Consider the following 17,082-nt stretch of genomic DNA (forward strand, 5'->3'; position numbering starts at 1 on the left):
GAATGGAATTAAGAATATATAAATATATGGACGAGCAATGTCAGAATCATATAGGCATAATGCAGCAAGTGCAACTCAACCCATACATGACCATTTCTAGGAGCATAGCACGGCAAGATAGGTGAAGGCCTTATAGCCTACAACTAGACCGACTGGCGATGAGATGTCGAAAAAAAGTCACTCGTTTTGGCCTCAATTATGACAAATAAACAAGGAACTGCACCATTAGCCTCCATAGTCAAATGGATTTCATTCAAAACAGTCGAAACTACTGCACTAAAAAGGTGACTCATACACACCATTTTAATTAATCTCGCCTGTTTTCTTTTTCTTGCATTTTGTGGAAACACTCGATGTTTACTTTTTAAAATGATTACTACGTTGACTGAGAAAGCCTGAAGCTGAAATATAGACTGAGCATTGGAAATGAACGAACGAACAACTGAAAGCACCAATAAATCGATTTTCTGATCATTTTCTCCTAATTGTGAATAAGCGAAACACCTCAGAATGCATTGTTTTATTGTGAGGATTAATGTTCACTGATAAAGACACTAGAGCTATTGTACCTGCAAACACCATTTATCAGGTGCCAAGTCAAAAGGTAAAAAACTCGCTTTTTTTATCAAATTCATTTACGATGAGGTTGACATTCTCTAATGGTTTATAGGTGGATTTAAAGTGAATGTCTTGCTAATATTGAAAACATACTGATGATAACATGTACTTTTATGTCATGGTCTTATTTGTTATGCGAATACAAAATCCATCTCAAACAATATGGCCTAATGTTATCTCAGAGACATATATGCAAGTGCACAGTGTTTTTACAGAAAGGCTAGTCTAATGACTCAGGCCTATCACTAATTTACAAATTGGACGATTTATTTCCACCAAGATGTCTACGCCGCAATTAATCGAAATTAAGCTGCTGGCTGTGCCGAACACCTTTTATCTTCGACTGGGACAAATAAGAACACCGTGGCTTCCTTACCCTTTAGTGCTTTTTCTCTCTCTCGACTTAATACGCAACATTATTAGATCTGACAGCACACAGCTCGGGTTTGAAGGAGAGGATTTCGCAGAGAGATGACAGACAGGAAGGCCAGCAATCATGGGCTTTTTTATCAGAATATACTGTTCGATGCCGTTTATCCCTGATGATAGAAAATTGCTCTGTTGCCAGGACGCTGCTGCCGAAATAGAGGGCAAGAGCAATTTCCATTTTCCAGTTTGAAAGGCATTGAAATGAATTAGTAAAATGGAGAAAAAAAATCGTCCTGGTAAACAAAGATACCCTTTTTCTTCCCGTGAGCCTTTTTTTCATTTTGTAATTGTTTCGTTTGCAGCCACATCGAGTGAGGCCTTCGGTTCAACACTTGCAAATCACACAGCCTTCTAATGTACTTCAAAGGCAATAATTAATTTCCAAACCTCCTGAAATATAATTGGAGAGGTAGGCTTCGTGTGTTAATCATAGCCGTCGTTTTTGTTGTATTTACGATGTCGTATGGATGTCTTTCATCCTCGATATCCATACTGTAAATAGTCATTTTTTGCCATTCTTGAAGATAGTATGCATTCACAGTCTATTATGTGCAACTGATTTTTTAAAAACATTTTAAATGCCAAATATGGACACAAACACGTATAGGCATGGACACCAACTTATTACAATAGATACATCATATAAGAATTAAGAATTCAGCTGAATGAATGAGAAGCAACACCTCAGAACTGCAGCTTCTAGCTTTGGTCTGCATTGGCACAATTTGTCAGATGAGAAATGTAATGGAGTCGAATGATGGGTTTGCATGTCATCTTGTACACAGAGACCATTGTTGTTAGTCGTGCAGAGGGCGAACACATGACATATTTAGGATAAACAAATTCCCATGTGTGCGTAAATCTTACAACTGTCAATGGTGCCCAAAAAGTAACTGCTAAACGTATATTTTCTCCACTGTTGCAGTCTACATCACAAAACAATATGTTTACAATTTCACATATATATTCACATAGGATTCCTATTGAATAAATGATTTGTAGTCTATTATTATTGTGGTTAATATTATTATTTTATAGACCTACATAAATAGTATCATGATCATTATTACATTGTATTATTACAAATAATTCCATTAGGCGTTATTTGACACACACACAGGTGGGCGATATAAAACAGAAACCACGTGGCAATAACAGGCCTATTTCCCATTCAGGCTCCACGCGTAAACGTTTTCCTGGGTTGAGTGTTGGCTAATATGGTGCTGCAACTGATTAGAAGAACCCTTTAATCCGCGAAGACTATGTTAATGCGTCTTTGATCTTCTACTATAAAACAAAAACAAAAACATATACATATTCATTTTGGAGATCCCGCGGCGGGGCCTTCCACTGAAGAGCAATTAGGCTATTGTGCATTGAGTCTGAATACGCAGGTGGCTATAACTCCCAACAGGGTATTCCTATAAAGTTGTCAATAATGCTCTGCCTATTCTACCCCATACGGCGATGTAAATTACAATCACTGGAACGTATCAGTAGTTACGATGCAAGAGACAATACTTCTATGACAAATCATGGGAGGCTAAATTGGGGTCATGAGCTGGTAACTCACGAGATAGATGGATCAGTGCACACGTTCGTGCAGAGCAAAGTCTGCTGACCTTATCTCAGAAAATACATTTTATTTAATTTTCTGTAAATACAAAACAAACGAATGAGTGACAAAAGTTGGGATGAGGGATATGGAAAACTAACACAAATGTTTTTTTTATGTCGATATCATTTTTCTTTAGTTGATAGGGAGTGGGACAGTGCACATTGCTGTTTCCATCACATAACATTTTTTGGACAGTTCCTGAGCAGGTAAAAGAAGACAAAAAAATGAAAACTCTCACCAGAAAGTTCTAAAAAATATCCTAAATGTTTTTAAATGTTCCATTATAACCAACATTTGGCTAAATTCTGATATGACCAAGTTGCTTCGTGTCCTGCTGAAAGACCTAAAGACATCTACACACGAACGGAATGCACGTTAGTTAGCCTGTAGAGCCTACCCTCTGGAAGGGATAAGTGAACAGATGTGGTGTAAAAAACTTCAGACCTAATCATATATGTGACATACAGTCTGGAACATAAACACTACACACAGACCCTTATGCAAATACTACGAGAATCGCATTTCTTTCTTTTTTGGAAAAAAAAATATGCAATGCATTTCTAAAAAGCAAAATGACGAATATAAGGCATGAAAATAAAACAATTTACAGTTTTAATTTCCTAGGGTTGGGGTACATTAATACCTCCAAAATCTAAAATAGTTATACAAAATTGAGAGAAATTAAAATCCTTGATACAACAGAACCAACTGGACATTGCACATAATCTGCAAAAATAAAATGAATAATAAACGTAATAGCAAATTGACCTACATTTGACTAAAGTGGGAACGATGGAGGAAGTGGCTCACACAATGCATTAATGGCTATAACAAAAGGAGCATGTAATTTAAGAGCACAGAGTGAGCTGAGGCAGAAAACAAAAATCCCACCTGGTCAAATGCCCTGTGACTGACAACCCAACTCTTCACTGGGCTGCCAAGGTTCTCATGAAAACTACACTGCAGGAGTTGTAAGATGATATATCTTATCTGTTGTCTACTATGCCCCCAGAAACACCTACCTGAAACGGAATTTTAAACAAGGGCTTTTCTCATGGCCGATGTTTTGAAACCTGAATCAATAGTTATAAGTAAACTAGATCATTCTCACTCTGAAAAAGGCATTTGTTGTTTTCATGCACATTCTAGGAGTTGTCTCCTTTGTCCATAACATCCTTATCCCAATGTTTCAGTAAAATGCAAAACAGGCTACACATTTTCCATAAAGAGATCATAAAGAGATCAGCCACAACTAAGTGCATGGAGAGGACAATACATTCATATTATTATTATTCCTCTTAGTAGAGGTGTGTTAACTGGATTAAACACTAATCTGAGGATAATAGATGTTGACTTTCTGAGCTCTGGATCACAGAACAATAAGAGCATTAGTTTTATGGTCACTCTAGACTAGAGCATTGGTATTGCTAGCCATATCATTTCATAGTCATTAGTGCATTTCCTAGAAACTCTCTAACATCTTATTTTCATTAGTTCCAACTGCCATTTTCAAGTTGAGGGTTTTTATTCTTTTTGACTTCTGGCCATTTGACCCAAACTACAGCCTGTAGCCATCAGTGGCCCTTGGAAATGCAACAAACCTCACCAAAGGTCTTATTCTATCAAACTCAAAGAGACTGAATGAGGGCTTAACTAATGATTTACCTTATCTTAAGTTATGAGTATACAATTACCCAAAAGTCAACGATGCTATCTAATACCACCAAAAATGTCTCATTCACCTTCCTCATGTTAAGTTCTTCTAGGTTTGTTTCTTGATAGATGTACAGTTGCATTGGATCAACCTGCAAACCAGACTCTATCTTGATGTATGAATGCTGGTTGTTTTTCCTGTCACGTGAGTATTGTCATCACCATGGCAATCACATCCAATTGCAGATTCAATCATGAAATCTTTAGAAGCCAGAGTTTTTTTTCACATTTTCTTAAATTAATTGACAATTTTACAAAATAAACTCCACTTGAATTTGAACAAGAACAACAAAGGGTGAAATCATTAAGGGAAACGCAATGATTGTCTCAATATCATGACATAAGAAGATAAATGGCAAATACTTCAATAAAATGTTATGATTAACAATTTTTATTCAATTTCCCTGTCCTCGTTTTGATTTCACCATCTCTCCACTCCGTTTTAACTCCTGAGTGTTATTAGCTATTTCTACCCACCACTGTCTGTCACCCTCCACTCCCAACCCTTTATTCGCTTCACTGTCTGTCACCCTCCACTCCCAACCCTTTATTCTCTTCACTGTCTGTCACCCTCCACTCCCAACCCTTTATTCTCTTCACTGTCTGTCACCCTCCACTCCCAACCCTTTATTCTCTTCACTGTCTGTCACCCTCCACTCCCAACCCTTTATTCTCTTCACTGTCTGTCACCCTCCACTCCCAACCCTTTATTCTCTTCACTGTCTGTCACCCTCCACTCCCAACCCTTTATTCTCTTCACTGTCTGTCACCCTCCACTCCCAACCCTTTATTCTCTTCATCACCATATCCCCTTCTTCTCTCCTTCCAATCTCCATCTTCTTTCTCTTCAAACCACCCCCTCCTCCCCCTTTCCCTTTCCCTCTCCTCACCCAACCCCCTGGCCCCTCTATCCTCACCCTATACCCGTTGCCCCCCCACCCACCCACTCTCCCTTGTTGGTTTCCACAGCTGCAGAGAGTGAGGGAAGAGATGACCGACCGGAGAATTGGCCCCTGGGAGAGCAGCGGGACATCCTGGTGCTATTAGGCTCGTGGCTAATAATAGGTGTTTCAGTCCAGGGAGGAGATCAATCAGAGGGAATCATGGGGAATGTTCGGCGCAGCGCTTTTACACATCAGCCCAGATGGATGAAATTACACTTGTCTGTTTTTAGTTGCATTACTCCCAAATTGGTTGTCTACTTTTTCTCTCCCTATCCCTCACTCTTTCAGTATTTGCCTCTACATCCTTTCTCTCTCTCTTTCTCTCTCCCCTCATTCATGTGTCACTGGCCTACTAAAAGGATTTGGGCGCTTAGCCGCACTCTGCTCGATTCTCTGTCACTTGCATATGGACTCAGATAGGATGACATGAGGTCTTGTCTTAGGGTATTCTGCTTCCAAAGATTGGGCTGGGTTATGTGCAATTTTGTTCATTGTAAAAATGTAAATTTTAAATTGTAAAAAATCTTTATTTCAGTACACATTTGAATGCAACATTGCATCTATTCTACCACCTATACTTCCAATGTATTTGTGTATGAGGACTAAAACAAGGTGCTTTCTAGGAATAATATCACAGCTCCTGAAATACATTAAATATAAAGTCAGTATTTCAATCTGATTGTATCAAATCTAAATAAAGAGTTGTGAAAATAATGTGAAACTGAGTTGTCTTTACTAAGACTGGTAATGTTGTGGTGTAGTGTTCTGTGGTTCTATATGATAACAAAGACAACAGTGGTGCATTGGAACCATTGGCACTCCAATGGAACTGAAGACTCTGATGACACCCCAATGGAACAGAGGACAGCTCCAAAGGCACTATACATTATACATACCAATGGTAGATCCACACCAATGAAGATATACCAATATCAGGGACACACAAACACACAAAGATAGACTGACCAGGTGAATCCAGGTGAAAGCTATGATCCCTTATTGATGTCTCTTGTTAAATCCACTTCAAATCAGTGTAGATGAAGAAGAAGAGACTGATTAAAGAAGCATTTTTAAGCCTTGAGACAACTGAGACATGGATTGCGTATGTGTGCCATTCAGAAGGTTAATGGAAAATACAAAATATTTAAGTGCCTTTGAATGGGGTATGGTAGTATGTGCCAAAAGCACTGGTTTGAGTGTGTCAAGAACTGCAATGCTGTGCTGGGTTTTTCATGCTCAACAGTTTCCCCATGTGTATCAAGAATGGTCCACCACCCAAAGGACATCCAGCCAACTTGACACAACTGTGGGAAGCATTGGAGTCAACATGGGCCAGCATCCCTGCTTCCGAGACCCAGTCCCTGCCCCGACGAATTGAGGCTGTTCTGAGGGCAAAAGGGGGTGCAACTCAGTATTAGGAAGGTGATCCTAATGTTTTCTACATGCAGTGTAGACTGTATACATAGTTTCCCCTACCACTACAGAGGGAGAACTAGCCTATTCTCTGGAGATTCATGACAGTGAATATATGCGTGCTATGCCATGTATCATTTCCAGTCCCCCATGCGCCGACCTTTACTGCATGTTCAGTGACAGCGCGTGTCAGTCAGAGAGGTGAAGTATGAAGGCTGAGAGGGCTCATTTGAAGGCAGTACATAACAGCTATTTGTGTCACTGATTTCCACCTTTGAAGATTTGACAGCCTGAAATGTTTAGTGTTTACAATAGCACCCCTGGCAACTTGTCTCGAAGTTTGCCATTTCCCCGCTGATGTGTCTCTCGCTGCCAGCATTTTGATACTGATAACTTAAAGAGACAGAGCCATTGCTTATGTGTGAGTATAGGCTACGTAAGGGGAGCCCAACGATAACTATCGGCTACCATCGTCACACTGGCAATCACGGCGAGAAGGCACTCTGTAAAGTAACTACTCTGAATAGGATTGCAGGGGGGACGTTTTCCACCATTAAGAATCAATAGTGGCATTCTTTGTCAGGCCTTAATGCCTGCAGAGAGAGCCCCTGATTTGGAGATGTTCCTCTGTATCTGATTGTGCAACACGGAGAGAGAGAGATGTCAGCAGCACTAAGAATATTGTCCACAGAAAGAGTCCTTTGACTGAAAGCTTCGGTGACCGGGGGGAGGAAATCAGGGCCCTCTCAGAGAGTGTCTCCTTAGCAACGAGGAGAAAATTAACATTGACATCCTGAGTTCCAAGCGAAACTAAGCTGGTTGAGATTTCCGCAGCGAGCAAAAGTGATGTTCAAAGACAGACACTGCTCCCATCCCATTTATATTGAAATTAGTATTTTCTTTATCTCGGTTGTGTGCTGGGGTGAATACAGAGAGTCTTAATGTATTTTGTTCATTTTTCTGCATCTCACATTTCTACGGCTCTCCTCTGTGACTCCGTGTTTGCATCCCACTGTGGTAAACACAACGTCGCTATGACAGAGAATGCAAATCAGAGAGCTGAAAACACCACCGCTGAAATGACAACTCTCTCTCACACACACACACACACACACACACACACACACACACACACACACACACACACACACACACACACACACACACACACACACACACACACACACACAACTGTCTCACATCCAGCCAAGGTATTCAGCTCCCTCCCATGATTGCAAACATCCCATAGGGCCTAATGACAGCAGCATCTCCCAGGGCCTCTGAGGCATCCTGCTCTCCTACTGATGCAGGGGCTCATTCTGTCATCACCAAACATGAAATTCTGCGGATGGCCGTCTGCCTGGAGAGAGCTTGGCAACACCGACCAGAAGCGAGTAGTTTTGGTTAATAAAAATGAGACGCAAATTGTGTGCTGCTTTTAGGCTCTACGAAATGGAAGAACCGTGAGGTGCTTCCTCCCATTACAAGCTAGACAGCTAGGAAGTGTGAATAGTGTGGAAGGCAGCTAATGTAAGCATGGACACATTAAAAAGTAATGAGGAAACATGGAGTAGAGGGTCAGAGGGGCCATCGCTTGGCTCCAGAGGCCTGGCGACTGAGAGCTTTCAGCGGCGTTATGTGATGGGCTTGTCATCCCTATTTAAAGAGCAAGGGAGAGGTGGAGGTCAACAATGTTACACATAGCAACAGTTGCTAAGACTTGCCATAAGAGGCTTATTCCGTTTTTGTAATATGTACAGTTACTTACTATAGCTACCTGAGGTAGCTAGTATGAATAGGTGGATAGAAACGCTTTGCATATCAACAATAATCACATTTGTAACAATATCACATAATATGAAATTATCATAATATACTCAAATACTTCAAGACTACGGAGACCCTATTGTTGACTAAGGGTTAAATAATCTGAATCTTAATCTGGATAATGTATTATCATATGATGAATGGTAATGGAATGATTAAAACCAAATTAAACTGACATTTTGAATTTGAGGCATAGGCCTATGTCATACATACACCAAATTCTGCCAAACATGTATAAAGCATCACCGATGTGACACAAAACAAATTACCTGACATTCACCATAAAAAAATGAAATCCATACAGTCTGGCACATTGATGACTTTGGCTCCATACATCTAGAAAATCTTACCCACTATCCATCACATCATTAATCTAATTCAGATGATCAAACCCAATCAAACACAAGCATCATTCAGCAGCACATCATCTTCAGCATATGGAGAATCGACAGTGACACACCTAACATCAGTGAGAAGCCAACCCTCCAGTGGCTGCTGTCTCCTCACCGTCAATCAGCCATCACAGTTCATGCAGCATTGCTTCTAGAAGACGAGGATGAACGTTCTAGTCCCTCCTCAGAAACCCTCCCTCTGGCGTTCAGCTACTGATGAGGCGCTATGGAGTCGCCTAATGGAATGCCATGGCAACGACACCTGGCAAGAGTTCATCCAACCAACCAACCCCTTCTCTTCCCCTCCTCCACTCCCATACTACCCCTCCCTCACAGAGCTAGCTGAAAACGCTGGAACATATTTCCCTGAGACAGAAAGCTTTCCCTGTGAACAAATAATGGGTACGAGCCAATCTAAATAAAGTGTGGTTTATGAGTTGCGGTCAGAAATGTCTCTCTCTCTTTTTTTCTCTACTCTCTCTCTCTTTTTTTAATGTTCTGCACAAAATGGCTGCCAACTGTTTTTTTTCGCCATAGGGTTTGTTGGTTATTATACAAAGCCATTTTTTCCCCCTTGCACAGAGAGACACAGAGTCAATAAAAGGCAGCCGGTAGACCAGTAGTCTACAACTCTCTGGAGAATGGTACAAGCGCCATCTAGGCCAAAACAAACCTGATATGTCTCTTTGCCATTTTTCAACCCTGGCTTCTCAGTAATATGTTTATTAGGCTTCTGTGCTGAATAAATCTACTGAAGCGTGGCCTACCGCACTTGTGGTATTCATTAATCAACAAAAGACCCATAGGAGGGCAAGTGTTCAGCCGGATCCTATCAGATTCAGATGTTTCATAAACCTTCTAACTGAACCTTTGTCTGAGAGTTGACCATCAATCAGATCCATTGATGAAGTACTGGAGTTGGGTCGTGCTTAGTTTTGGAGGCGGACCATAATCATTCCTTGGGAGCTGCTGCCAGGCAAGAACAGCGTTAATAGTTATCGAACAGAGCTACAGTAGCTACATATTCCACTGTACTTATTATAGGGTATTTCCTGCTTTGAAAACAAGCACGTCAGAACTGGGTCAACTGGTGTCAGCTAGCCTCCTGAGGGACCAATCAGCAACAAGGACCAGGGGTTGAGGGTCACTGCACTGGAGTCCTCCAGTCAGTGCTTCTGGTCAGACTACTGATGATGATATCTGAGGTTCTGGCTGCTCCTTTGAGGTTCCTGTCCTTCTCCTCAGTCTCTCTTTTTCTCTCTGGATGACCTTGTTATGTCTGAGCTCCAACCAGGTAAGTGTGGAGCACAGGAGGTTGGTGGCACCTTCATTGAGGAGAACGGGTTTGTGGTAATAACTTGGGTGGAATAAGTGTAATGGTGTCAAATACGTCAAACACATGGTTTCAAGGTGTTTAATGCCATTCCATTTGCTCCCTTCCGGCCATTATTATGAGCTGTTCTCCCATCAACAGCCTCCTGTGGTGTGGAGAAGGGTGAAGTTGCCCTTAAACACTGATCTTGGGTCAGTTTTGCATTTCCCCCACTAATGGTTAAGGTAAGGATTAGGGAGGGGATCTTAGTTCTGTACCTAAGGGGAAATTTCACCCCAAAGCGTTGAGTGCTGCTTGGGGAGGAGTCGTTTGGGTAGCGGTCGAGTCTGGTCTGAAAATGTGTGTAAAGAAAGAGACAGTAGCCAGCCAAAAGAATGTTGAACAGTTGTTTCCAGGCCTGGAGCGGCTAAGTGGACTAATAGAGTGCCAAGTGCTGTGAGAGAAAGCTCTGTGTTAATGCACCAGTATCAGTTTCATCTGGATTTAATGCAAGAGCCATTTTAAATATATAACGTTTATTTACTGCACACCAATTAACCCATGGTAGACAATAGAGTGGTGAAATAAAGGGTTTCACCTGTAATCTGACCAATGAGAATGAATAGAGTTCTGAGTACTTCCTGGCCACTTGATCTGACCATCAAAAACTCCAGTTAAAGGCTATAACAGGAGCCAAGATTCTTTCCTGGTCTGATCACATGGTCAGGAAAAACATCAGACTCTGAGAGTGACATATCTTAATGCAACTTCCAAAAACAAGAAACAGAAAAACCCCATAATCGTTGTGTTAACCAAGGGAAGCACAAGAGGCACGGGGCCCTTAGTTGGTAGCAGACTATTTTCTAAGTCCCCTGCTGATTCGGCTTCATGAATACAGCAGCTATCAAGAACTGGTTTAGCAGCCCGTCATTAGTGGGCAGGCCCATGTTATGGTTTGGTCAAGCCTTTCTTCTCCATGTCTCTGGGTATGGCACCAACGGCAACACTCTTTTTGTCGGTCAAAACCAATAGATGGAGTGTAAGGCCACAAGGCTGCCATTTCTGCTGAGCAGAGAGTTTTCAAGCTACCAACTCTTGTTAATTCAATTTAAGGGGAAAGGCTCTGAGGCTTTAGGGGCGAAATGTCATAAATCATATGTGTGAGGAATTCTGTTTTTATGGATCTCTGTTAGGATTATTGACCAACACAGACTGAGCCCTTTAAGAATAATTAATTTTTCCATTGCTCAAATGTCTCCAGTGAAGTATGGAACAGCAAGCAGCAAATGATTCATTGTAAATGAAGAGAGTTTAGGACGTAAAGCCGGGTGGAGATTTAAATTGAGCTGGGGCCGCATTATACTGTGACTCATAAAAAGCGGAGAAAAGCCATACATTGAATAACATAATAGAGCTACTTGTAATTTGTATATAGGTGATCCTGCTGCTTTTACCATGATGACATTTCAGCATTTACGCTCATTTACACCAGGTGGAAAATACCTGTTTATAGTTATTTGAAGGGCACGGCAATGTGCTGATGACAACAATGTTACTAATACTAAAACATGATGTCATAGAAGCTTCAAATAAAGTTGAAAATAAAGTAGAAGGGGCTATTTATATGGTATTGATGCACAGTAACTTGGACTCAAGTGGCATGGCTTGTCTGAAGACTGACATCCAATATAGTGATAATGTGGAGGCCTATAAAGCAATTGAACACATTTACAGCTGAAGTATTAAAGTCAAGCTTCAGCGCTTGATCAAGATGGCGGGAAGGATAATTGGTAAAGATCAAGAACCAGCCACCAACCTGTACACAAAACTCATCCTCCTAAAACTTGAAAGTATTTTACAGGACAGTACTCATCACCTTCACTCAAAATTCAGTCACAGTAGCAGCAGCCGGACAAGGGGAAAAAGACTTCTTCAATAGAAAATGAAAACAGATAGATATGGGGACTCTTTTACTCCAACAGCCATTAGGCTGTATAATAGTTAGTCTGTTGGTCCCTCCAGTATACAGCATATTGCTCTTTCACTTTAAATGTGTAGCTATAGTACTTTGAATGAATTATATTATGACGTTTCTGTGTTTTCATGTACTGTCTTTTTAATCACATGACCAACTGAATTTCCTCCTGGTGGGATAATAAAGTTAATCTGAATCCGAAACTGATTCATGACAAATTGTACATCATGTGTAATACGTTGTTTATTTAAGTGGTCTTACATAAATACAAGTAGCAGCTTTTCTAAGTCTAGATTTATGGAGGCTTTAGAGTGTCTGGATAATATCTGGGCATTGTGGCACTTCCTCAAAAAGCCACTCATACGGGACCCAAATTATATACGCTCATGGATTCACGAGTTTGGGAAACCATGCTCTATATAGCATCACATTTGCTTATAAATGATTTGTGCATCTATGAAGTCCTTATGACGGGTTTATGAAGGCTTCGTAAAGAATTGGAGTTGTTAGTTTAAAGAGTTACCAATACATAAAGTCTTAAAAGGGGCGTGAGGACTAGGTAACCATTAGGAACCCATCAATAAATCACTAGTTACACTGTGTAGCCAGAGGTCTCCCTTCATGTGTTGGTCTTCTTCATGTCTGGGAGATGTCAGATTTCGGTGGAGGAATATTCAGTTGTGAAGGAGGTTTTTGAGACGTGTTCAGAAAACTAAAGTCAACATGAGCCCCATGGTTCTGAGTAGGATGAGGGAAAGTCTAAATCCAATCAGGTTTACAGTTTATGCTGTAAGAATACGTATTTGAATTAGAATTCATGTTTACATTGTGAACTGAAAAGACACTCAACTGCATACCAAATCAAGCCTATTCTCCCTTTGCAGGGACAATGTTATGTTTTACCTATCTTTGAAAATTGGCTACCTTTTCGATTAAACAAGGCCTATTGGGTGTAAAATGTTGTGTATGTGAGTGGTGTAGAAATTGTGTGTGTGTGTGTGTGTGTCTGTCTGTTTTATGTGTGTGAGCATGCCTGTGTGTGCATATGTGCATGCATGAGCGCATGTATGTGTATCAAATAACACTTTATTGGTCGAGTACACATATTTTGCAGATGCTATCACGGGTGTAGCAAAGTGCTCAAAATGTTCCCAGTTCCAACAGTGCAGTAATACTTAACAATACAAAACATGCAAATCCCCAAAATAAAAAGGAATTAAGAAATATAGACATATATAAATATCGAGTCCGGAATATAAATACACTATATATACAAAACCCTTCAAATTAGTGGATTCGGCTAATTCAGCCACACCAGCTGCTGACACTTGTATAAAATTTAGCACACCGCCATGCAATCTCCATAGACAAACATTGGCAGTAGAATGGCCTTACTGAAGAGCTCAGGTGACTTTCAACGTGGTACCGTCATAGGATGCCACCTTTCCAACAAGTTAGTTCGTAAAATTTTTGCCCTGCTAGAGCTGCCCGGTCAACTATAAGTGCTGTTATTGTGAAGTGGAAACATCTAGGAGCAACAAAGGCTCAGCCGCGAAGTGGTAGGCCACACAAGGTCACAGAATGGGACTACCGAGTGCTGAAGCGCATAGAAATCGTCTGTCCTTGGTTGTAACATTCACCACTGAGTTTCCAACTGCCTCTAGAAACAACATCAGCACAATAACTGTTCGTTGGGAGCTTCATGAAATGTGTTTCCATGGCCGAGCAGCCGCACACAAGCCTAAGATTACCATGCGCAATGCCAAGTGTCGGCTGGAGTGGTGTAAAGCTTGCCGCCAATGGACTCTGGAGCAGAGGAATAATGGTCTGGGACTGCTTTTCATGGTTTGGGCCCCTTAGTTCCAGTGAAGGGAAATGTTAACGCTACACCATACAATGACATTCTAGATGATTCTGTGCTTCCAACTTTGTTTTCCTGTTCCAGGATGACAATGCCCCCATGCACAAAGCGAGATCAATACAGAAATGATTTGTCGAAATCGGGGTGGACGAACTTGACTGGCCTGTACAGAGCCCTGACTTCAACCCCATCGAATACCTTTGGGATTAATTGGAATGCCGACTGCGAGGCAGGCCTAATCGCCCAACATCAGTGCCTGACCTCACTAATGCTCGTGGCTGAACGGAAGCAAGTCCGCACAGCAATCTTCCAACATCTACTGGAAGCATTACCAGAAGAGTGGAGGCTGTTATAGCAGCAAAGCGGAGACCAACTCCATATTAATGCCCATGATTTTGGAATGAGATGTTCAATGACCAGGTGTCCATATACTTTTGGTAATGTAGTGTATATAAGTATATGACGGTGTGTATAGACATTATGGACAGTATATGTATAGAAAAGGTGTGTACAGCAGTAGTTATATAGGATGAGCCATGACTAGAATACAATATATACAGATGAAGTGGGTAAAACAGTATGTAAACATGATTAAAGTGACAAGTGTTCAATAACTACGTACATTGTGTAGCAGTCTCTATGGTGCAGAATTGAGTACCGGGTGGTAGCCGGCTAGTAACAGTGACTCAAGTTCAGGGCTGGTGTGGGCATGTGTGTGTCTGTGCGTGCGTGATCGCGCGCATGTCTGTGGTTTCTAAGTGTAGTGGGAGCTCTGCCACGGGGTCTGCAGTAGCCAGGAGTAAAAAACACCATGTAGTCACTCTGAAGGAGGCAGGACTGTTAATGAGTATTACAAACCTAGAATCTTCTGGATCAAACTCCCAGAGGTAATGCTTATCACATGCCCTCCACTAGCACCACCTTTACCTTAGCCTCTGCTGAGTCCCCAACAAGCAGATGTTCCAGTTTTCAGGAGAAATAGAAAGAGAGACTGTGACACTACTTCCGCTTTTGGACGTTAGCAAGACGACACTCCATCTTAACTCCTCCTATAAATGCAACATGTAAAGTGTTGGTCCCATGAAATGTTTAATACGCACCAAAAAATCGTATTTCTCTCAAATTTCTTGCACAAATTTGTTTACATCCCTGTTAGTGAGTATTTATCTCTTGCCAAGATAATCAATCCACCTGACAGGTGTGGCATATCAAGAAGCTGATTAAACAGCATGATCATTACACAGGTGCACTTTGTGCTGGGGACAATAAAAGGCCACTCTAAAATGTGCCATTTTGTCACACAACAGAATGCAACAGATGTCTCAAGTTGAGGGAGCGTGCAATTGGCATGCTGACTGCAGGAATGTCCACCAGAGCTGTTGCCAGAGAAATGAATGTTAATTTCTCTACAAAAAGCTGCCTCCAATGTCGTTTTGGGGCCATGCATTATCATGCTGAAACATGATAGCGGCGGATGAATGGGCTTCATGATCTCGTCATGGCATCCCTGTGCATTCAAATTGCCATCAATAAAAAATGCAATTGTGTTCATTGTCCGTAGCTTATGCCTGCCTGCCTGCCCATACCATAACCCCACCGCCACCATGGGGCACGCTGTTGACAATGTTGAGATCAGCAAACCCCTCGCCCACACATACACGTGGTCTGCCGGTGGACGTACTGAGTACATCCACCGGCGAAGGAGATGTGTCGAACTGCAAGAGGCAAATGGTGGTCACACCAGACACTGACTGGTTGTCTGATCCACCCCCTACCTTTTTTTTACAGTATCTGTGACCAACAGAAGCATATCTGTATTCCCAGCAGTGGAGGCTGCTGAAGGGAGGACATATCATAATAATGTCTGGAATGGAGTAAATGGAATGGTATCAAAGATGTGGTTTCCATGTGGTTGATACCACTCCATTGGCTCCATTCCAGACGTTATTATGAGCCATTCCTCCATTCAGCAGTCTCCACTGATTCCCAGTCATGTGAGATCAATAGATTAGGGACTAATTAATTTATGTCATATGACTAATTTCCTTATATGAACTGTAACTCAGTAAAATCTTAGAAATTGTAGCATGCTGCATTGACATTTTTGTTCAGTTTCAGGCATTTCTTTCACTTCTGCTATGTTAGTTTACCTTCACCATAACCGCAGCCCAGCCAGCCACACTCTCACACAGACCAGGGAGGACAAGCCCTTTTTGGACCTTCCTTCCTCCTTTCCCTTGAACGAATCACTGATCCAATATGGTTGGATGGTGGAAGCAAGGGTTTCTCTACAGGTTATGTAGGGATTCTATAACAGGCAAGAGGAAGGAATTATGAATATTCTAACATGTGTAGAGGGAAGGTGAGGAGAGGAAGTTAGGATGGAAGATGAATGAGAGAATGGAGGAAGAAAAAAAGAAAAGGCAGGGATCATCTCTGAAAATGAGCAGCACAGAGACTTAAGAGGGCTAAACCACATATTTACACATCACATTATGAGACAATTCAAACTGCTTACATGATTGGCCAATATGTACAAAGGGGCAAATGGCTGAAGGGGAGAGCTGATCTCAGTCACAATGACAGGTACCACATGCACACGGTCAGTCGCTCACACTAACCTGAGATTGGGATTTATTATCTTTCAGCACAAAATTAAACAAAACGTTTCATACTATAACCACCTCAGAACGACCTTCATAAATTATCAGCAATTAGCAGACGCTTCTGGTGTACACAAACTCACTCCATTTGTGCGTCCCAAATGGCACCCTATTCACTATGTAGCGCACTACTTTTGACCAAGGCTCGTAAGACTCTGGTCAAAAGTAGTGCACGATATAGGGAATAGTGTGCAATACCTATTAGAGGAGGCGTGGACAGCAAGCACCAGGGGACAAACATCACTCTGTCCACTTGATTACAACAAATAAATACCTCGCTAGGCACGAGACGGCAGAACGAGAAACACTTTTGTCAC

The sequence above is a fragment of the Salmo salar genome, chromosome ssa27, assembly GCF_905237065.1.
Source record: "Salmo salar chromosome ssa27, Ssal_v3.1, whole genome shotgun sequence".
Taxonomy (NCBI): domain Eukaryota; kingdom Metazoa; phylum Chordata; class Actinopteri; order Salmoniformes; family Salmonidae; genus Salmo; species Salmo salar.